The 8,171-nt window shown below is 42.7% G+C and overlaps 1 long non-coding RNA gene across 1 annotated transcript in view; it reads left to right on the forward strand.

The window, feature by feature from the left end:
* Positions 1-1,540: 1,540 nt before the first annotated feature.
* The window catches only part of LOC118761731, a 14,258-nt gene continuing 7,627 nt past the window's right edge, over positions 1,541-8,171 (forward strand). The window contains exon 1 of the long non-coding RNA XR_004997598.1: positions 1,541-1,578. This is a non-coding gene — a long non-coding RNA (uncharacterized LOC118761731). The remainder of the gene's footprint in view (positions 1,579-8,171) is intronic.

Below are 8,171 nucleotides of genomic sequence, written 5' to 3' on the forward strand. Positions count from 1 at the left end.
AATTATGTATGTATGTATGTATGTATGTATGTATGTATGTATGTATGTATGTATCTAACTATCTATCTCTCAACATGCATATACAGACATGCAATCATACATGCATACATGCATATATATATAAATATAAATGTATATATATATATATATATATATATATATATAGGAGTGGCTGTGTGGTAAGTAGCTTGCTTACGAACCATAGGGTTCCGGTTTCAGTCCCACTGAGTGACACCTTGGTCAAGTGTCTTCTACTACAGCCTCGGGCCGACCAAAGCCTTACGACTGGATTAGGTAGACGGAAACTGAAAGAAGCCCGTCGTATATATGTATATGTGTGCGTGTGTGTGTCTGTGTTTGTCCCCCCACCTAACATCACTTGACAGCCGATGCTGGTGTGTTTACGTCCCCGTAACTTAGCAGTTCGGCAAAAGAGACCGATAGAATAAGTACTAGGCTTACAAAGAATAAGTCCTGGGGTCGATTTGCTCAACTAAAGGTACTCCAGCATGGCCACAGTCAAATGGAACATTAAAACGGCTTGTGTCAAATAAATCAGCTTCAGTCAGTGACGCCAAACAAGTAACGCCAAACAAGTAACGCCAAAACGGCTGTGCCAAGATGTCTCATGCTCACTCCAACTATAACCATTTGTGCGTTTTTAAGAACGGGGTATCTAAGATTGTACTTTCATTTTAGTATAGCAGCGTGTAATAATAACTGAAGAAACATTTGGCTGCTGTTTCTACCTCGCCAAATAACCACGTGATGTATTTCTTTTTTGAATCATCATTATTACTAATGATATTGTTCTTCTTATTTCTTTAACAGCAAGAGAACCATGACCGATCGGATCTTTGATCGAAATGCTTCTAGCTGTGTCCATCCCATCTATTTCATTAAGTACAGAAAACCCGGAGCCGCATTACGACGACGAATTAGTGATTAGCTGGTGATTCACTACTATTTTTAGCAGATCGAGAGACCATGTAGTGGCTACTTCATGTCCACAGTGTCGTATTTGTTGTTATTGGAAATATTGTTTTCAAATTTTGTTATAAGGCTAGCAATTTCAGTAGGGTAAGTTGATTACATCGACCTCAGTATTCAACTGGTACTTATTCTATCGAACTCAAAAGAATGTAAAGTGGACCTCGGTGGAACTTGAACTCAGAATGTAAAGACGAATTAAACGCCGCTATATATTTGGTCCGGTGTGCCATTGATTCTACCGGCTCGCTGCCTTAGTCTTGTACTAATGTTATTCTTTACTATAGGCACAAGGCCAGCAATTTAGAGGAAGTGGTTAAGTCGATTACATCGACTCCAGTACTCAACTGGTACTCATTAAGGTTGAAAGGCAAAGTTGACCTCAGCGGAATTTGAACTCAGAAAGTAAAGACGGACGAAATGCCGCTAAGCATTTTGCCCGGCGTGCTAACGAGTCTTATTTCTTTATTGCCCACAAGGGGCTAAACATAGAGGGGACAAACAAGGACAAAGGTATTAAGTCGATTATATCGACCCCAGTGCGGCGAGCTGGCAGAAACGTTAGCACGCCGGGCGAAATCCTCAGCGGTATTTCGTCTGTCGTTACTTTCTGAGTTCAAATTCCGCCGAGGTCGACTTTGCCTTTCATCCTTTCGGGGTCGATAAATTAAGTACCAGTTACGCACTGGGGTCGATGTAATCGATTTAATCCCTTTGTCTGTCCTTGTTTGTCCCCTCTATGTTTGGCCCCTTGTGGGTAGTAAAGAAATATATATCGACCCCAGTGCGTAACTGGTACTTATTTAATCGACCCCGAAAGGATGAAAGGCAAAGTCGACCTCGGCGGAATTTGAACTCGGAACGTAGCGGTAGACGAAATACCGCTAAGCATTTCGCGTGCTAACGATTCTGCCAGGTCACCGCCTTTGTTATCGGAAACATTGAAGTTGCTGTTTAGTCTCCGCAGTCAACCCTGTTCACAGGCGTTCTAGCCGAGGCCGTCGCGTCTTTCATCTTTTATTCGTTTTAGTAAATTGGACTGCAGCCAGTGCTGGGGCATCAACTTGAAGAGTTTATTCAAAAACTTAAATCGAGCCCAGTACTTATGCCTATTTTGAGTCCAGTGCTTATCCTATCGGTCCAACCAAAGCCTTGTGAGTGGATTTGGTAGACGGAAACTGAAAGAAGCCAACATCGCTTGACAACCGATGCTGGTGTGTTTACGTCCCCGTAACGTAGCGGTTCAGCATTAAGAGACCGATAGAAAAAGCACTATGCTTACAAAGAATAAGTCCTGGGGTCGATTTGCTCGACTGAAGGCGGTGCTCCAGCATGGCCACAAGTCAAATGCTTCTAGCCGTGACCATCCCATCTATTTCATTATGTACAGAAAACCCGGAGCCGCATTACGACGACGAATTAGTGATTAGCTGGTGATTTCACTACTATTTTTAGCAGATCGAGAGTCGTAAAAGAGACCGAAATGACTGAAACAAGTAAAAGAGTAAAAGAGACATGGTAGGAAATCAAATTTCCACCATGTCTAATGTTTTTTTTTTTATTTGTTTATGGTGATAGGAGCAAAAGAAAGGGATCTTTTCGGTTTGAACGGCAGTTTGTAACATAATTTCTAGGTAACTAAAAAATTTTAAACTTCGTATACTGGTAGAAACAGATTGGGTTTATTTACATTTGTGAAGAAAAAAAGATACCCTTCCCTCCACCCCTAGCCCTAACCCTAACTAACTCTATCTAACCCTAACCCTAAAACATTGAAATGCAATAGATCGATAATAGGGTTATAATTATGAGTGACAATTTCATATGACACCACTAGAAAAAATTGCCGTTCAAACCGAAAAGATCCAAAGAAAGTCCTTCCCTCGAGACTATGGTAGAAGGTGTCCAAGGTATCGCGCAATGGGACTGAACCCGAAACCACATAATTGCAAACAGAGCTTCTTAAACACACACATGCCTGCACCTTTTGTACATATTGTGAGTCAGTCTGTGTGTGTGTGCATGTGTGTGTGTGTTGTGTGTGTGTGTGTGTGTGTGTGTCCATCATATTGTATGTTTAGGACATTGTCCAATATGGTTTCTTATTAAAAAGTCAGGGTCGTAATTTGAGATAACGTGACTGCTATTTTTAGCATGTCTAGTGACTGCTTAGAGATTTACCCCCCGCCCCACCTTCTTCCCGCTTTCTCCCGCCCTCATCGGCTACTGCTGCTGCTGCTGCTGCTGCTGCTGTAAGCTCTCAATGGAGCATACGTCATGTGATGCAGGTAGCGTGGGTGTGACGTAGAAAGGTGAGGTGAACCAGCGTTTAACAAACAATACAATTGTTTGTTTGCGCAAATGTAAACGTGTGTGTGTGTGCGCGCGTGTGTGTGCGCGTGTGTGTGCGTGCGTATGTGTGTGTGTGTGTGTGTGTGTGTGGTGTGGCTCTCGACGTCAGCTTAGTCGTCACAAAAGACCATTCTCATAAGACTAGTTCTAGTTTGTATGTCAAAGCACGATTGACGGGCATGACTCGGAAAGAATTTCTGCGTGGAACCTTATAAAGGTTATTTAGTGATTGGAGAAGGTGATCTGTTTTCTCTTGAATGAGTAGCTGTGTGTGGGTTGTAGTGTTGGTGTGGTGATTGTGTCTGTGTGGGTGTGTGGGTGAGTGTATGTGCTGTAGTAGGGTAGTATATATGTGTAGCAGGGTAGTATGTGCGTGTAGTAGGGTAGTTGTGTGTATGTGCTGTAGTAGGGTAGTATATATGTGTAGCAGGGTAGTATGTGTGCGTAGTAGGGTAGTTGTGTGTGGGTGTGTTAGTTACAGTACTGTGGTGCGTTTAACTGTAGTGGTTTACGTAGTAGTTGTATAGGCCGTGTGTTGTAGAAGCTATGGTGGTTTAGGATGTAGTTGTATAGTGTGTGTATGTACTGTGGTAGTGTAGTATGTGTGTGTGTTTGGGCCATAGTAGTTGTGTGTGGGTGTGTTAGCTATAGTACTGTGGTGCGTTTAACTGTAGTGGTTTACGTAGTAGTTGTATGGGCTGTGTGTTGTAGAAGCCATGGTAGTTTAGGATGTAGTTGTGTAGTGCATGTGCATGTGCTGTTGTAGTGTAGTATGTGTGTGTGTGTTTGGACTATAGTAGTTGTGTGTGAGTGTGTTAGCTATAGTACTGTGGTGCGTTTAACTGTAGTGGTTTACGTAGTAGTTGTATGGGCTGTGTTGTAGAAGCCATGGTGGTTTAGGATGTAGTTGTATAGTGTGTGTATGTGCTGTAGTAGTGTAGTATGTGTGTGTGTTTGGGCTATAGTAGTTGTGTGTGGGTGTGTTAGCTATAGTACTGTGGTGCGTTTAACTGTAGTGGTTTACGTAGTAGTTGTATGGTCTGTGTGTTGTAGAAGCCATGGTGGTTTAGGATGTAGTTGTGTAGTGCGTGTGCATGTGCTGTTGTGTGTGTGTGTGTGTGTTTGGGCCATAGTAGTTGTGTGTGGGTGTGTTAGCTATAGTACTGTGGTGCGTTTAACTGTAGTGGTTGGCGTAGTCTGTTGTTTAGGTAGTAGTTGTATGGTCTGTGTGTTGTAGAAGCCACGGTGGTTTAGGATGTAGTTGTGTAGTGTGTGTATGCGCTGTAGTAGTATAGTATGCGTGTGTGTGTGTTTGGGCTATAGTAGTTGTGTGTGGGTGTGTTAGCTATAGTACTGTGGTGCGTTTAACTGTAGTGGTTTACGTAGTAGTTGTATGGTGTGTGTGTGTATGTGCTGTGGTAGTGTAGTATGTGTGTTTGGCCATAGTAGTTGTGTGTGGGTGTGTTAGCTATAGTACTGTGGTGCATTTAACTGTAGTGGTTGGCGTAGTCTGTTGTTTAGGTAGTAGTTGTATGGTCTGTGTGTTGTAGAAGCCGTGGTGGTTTAGGATGTAGTTGTGTGGTGTGTGTGTGTGTGTGATGTAGTGGTTGTAATACATTGCCTGTTGTGTGTGTGTGTGGGGGGTTAGATCTAGTGGAATGATAGCTTTATCTTTTTATCTTTTACATGTTTCACTCTTTAGACTGTGGCCATACTGGGGCACCGCCTTGAAGAATTTTTTGTACTTTTTTTCTTTTTAAGCTTGGTACTTTTCTATCAGTCTCTTTTACCAAAAGAATAAGTTACGGGGATGCAAGCAAACCAATACCGGTTGTCAAGCGGTGATGAGGAACGAGCATCTACACACATATAGACAGACAGACACACACACACACACACACACACACAGAAGCACACACGCACACGACGGGCTTCTTTTCAGTTTCCGTCAACCATATGCACCCACAAAGCTCTGACTGATTCTGAGCTATGGTAGAAAACTTTTGTCCAGGGTGCCATGCAGTGGGACTGAACCTGGAACCATGTTAGAATTCAATATACTTTTGCTTCAAAGTAAAGTGTCAAGCAGGTACAGTGCATAATATTAATTAATAAATGAGAAAATAACAAGAGTTACGTAACCATCTTCATTTTCGACACTCCCAGGGAAAGGCAAAGGCCGATACAGCTCCGCTCCAGTGACGTCGCAACTCATTTCTACAGCTGAGTGAACTGGAGCAGCGTGAAATAAAGTGTCTTGCTCAAGAACACAACAAAGAGCCCAGTGCGAGAATCAAACTCATTACCTCATGATTGTGAGCCCGACAGGTTTCTTATTTCTTTATTGCCCACAAGGGGCTAAAATAGAGGGGACGAACAATGACAGACAAACGGATTAAGTCGATTGTATCGACCCCGGTGCGTAACTGGTACTTAAATTATCGACTCCGAAAGGATGAAAGGCAAAGTCAACCTCGGTGGAATTTGAACTCAGAACGTAACTGCAGACGAAATACCTATTTCTTTACTACGCACAAGGGGCTAAACACAGAGAGGACAAACAAGGACAGACAAGCGGATTAAGTCGATCATTTCGACACCAGTGCATAACTGGTACTTAATTTATCGACCCAGAAAGGATGAAAGGCAAAGTCGACCTCGGTGGAATTTGAACTCAGAACGTAGCGGCAGACGAAATACCTATTTCTTTACTACCCACAAGGGGCTAAACCAGAGAGGACAAACAAGGACAGACAAAGGGATAAAGTCGATTATATCGACCCCAGTGCGTAACTGGTACTTATTTAATCGACCCCGAAAGGATGAAAGGCAAAGTCGACCTCGGCGGAATTTGAACTCAAAACGTAGCGACAGACGAAATACTGCTGAGCATTTCGCCTGGCGTGCTAACGTTTCTGCCAGCTCGCCGCCTTCAGGTTTCTACACAGTCTTTGTGTAGCAAACTCACTCACACGGCATTGGTCGACCTGGGGCTGTGAGAGAAAACACTTGCTCAAGATGCCGCGCAGTAGGACTGAACCTAAAATCACACGGTTGCAAAGCTAGCTTCTTAAACACAGCCATGCCTGCGTCTTATATTTATTCTTATTTTGTTGTTGTTAACACTACTGTTGATGTTAGTATTGGTTGTTGTTGTCGTTGTTCTTCTCCTTGTTGTTCTTGTTGTTGTTGAATATGTGGTTTTTCTGTTGGTGCCGTTTTCTCTCTCTCATCTCATTACTGTGTTGGACCACAAGATCGATTTATGCTCTCAAGAATTAACACCTACACATTTGTTATTAATATTTATTCGAAAAATCTTCGGAAAAGTCAATTCTTCGCTTTGATAAACAAAATATTCAAGGCAGAAATATCTTTAACTGTTACGACTGTCATGGCGCCTTCCCTGCTTTAAACTTTAGACAGGTTGATATTTTTTAATAAAAACTTTTGTCTGCTGACTATAGACGACGTGGAAAATGACTTTCTCTTCTTCAGTGAGAAAAAACCCGTGGAAAGCGATGGAAACGTGCTACAGAAGATGAAAAACCTGGCCTCGCGCTGCTGTATGACGATTTGAAAAGGAAATGCCATTATATGCAACGACATATCCGCCGATACGAGCGTCGAAAGGAGAGTAAAAGGACTCGGGGCAGTTTCTGCAGGACCCGTACGGGTTTACTAAGAAGCTGTTCACTGAGCCGAAGAGTGGTTCTTTATCGTGCAAGAAAGAAGACTTGGACGCTCAATGTCAAAGAAACCTACAGCGATCCGCACCGTAACCAACCACTGCCACATCTACATGGGCTAAATCATCTCTTAGGACCTGATATTGAATTCCAAATTGGGGACATCAGGGAGAGAGAGGTGAATGATTTCGTAAGAAAAGCGAGAGCAAAGAGTGCCCCAGGAGGTGATGGCGTCTCATAAAAAGTTTATAAATATTGCAATCGTCTGCGAAAGAAGCTCTTTCTCCTACACCGACAGCTGTGAAGCGAAGAGACTCTAGTAAAAGATTGGTGTCCTGCCGAAGGAGACCAGTGCAGAGACTATAAAACAGTTTAGGCTGATATCCTTATTGAATGTGGAAGGCAAGATCTTTATGGGAATTCTGTCGAGGAGAACAGTGACATATTTACAGAGTAATGGATATGTTGATGAATCTGTTCAAAAGGCCGGAATCCCTGGGATCCCTGGATGCGTTTGATGCGATGCATTCAACAAGGACAGATGAGGAGATAGAAAGAACATGTTGTTGAGAGGAAAATAAGTTGGGATGAGATTTGGAAGTGGACCACATCTCGAGGAAAAATTAACCTAACCATATCATGGATCATAAATCATACAATATGATCCCACATTCTTGGATTATGGAATGTATGAACCTATTTGGTATTGCATCGAATGTTGAGCGATTACTTGGAAAAATTATGGCGAAAAGAAGGACGGAACTGACAGCATATGAAAGAACTTTAGGGACAACAGAAATCAGGAAAGGCATCTTCCAAGGGGACTGTCTGTCCACACTGATCTTTGTACTAACACTCATTCTGAGGAAAGCAAAAAGCCGCCAACAAAAAGTCAACCATTTGTTATACATGGATGACCTCAAACTTTATGATAAAGATGAAGCCCAAGTCCGTTGATACGGTGTATACCTTCAGTGCTGATATCAGAATGGAGTTCGGACTGAGAAAGTGTGGTGTGTTAGTCTTGAAGAGAGGCAAAATCAAATGTATGGACGGGCTAGCGATACCGTCAGGGGAGGTTCTGAAGCATATATAAGAAACCAATATGATTATAATTATTGAAGGCAGCGAGCTGGCTGG

The sequence above is a fragment of the Octopus sinensis genome, unplaced genomic scaffold (genome assembly GCF_006345805.1).
Source record: "Octopus sinensis unplaced genomic scaffold, ASM634580v1 Contig16858, whole genome shotgun sequence".
Lineage (NCBI taxonomy): Eukaryota > Metazoa > Mollusca > Cephalopoda > Octopoda > Octopodidae > Octopus > Octopus sinensis.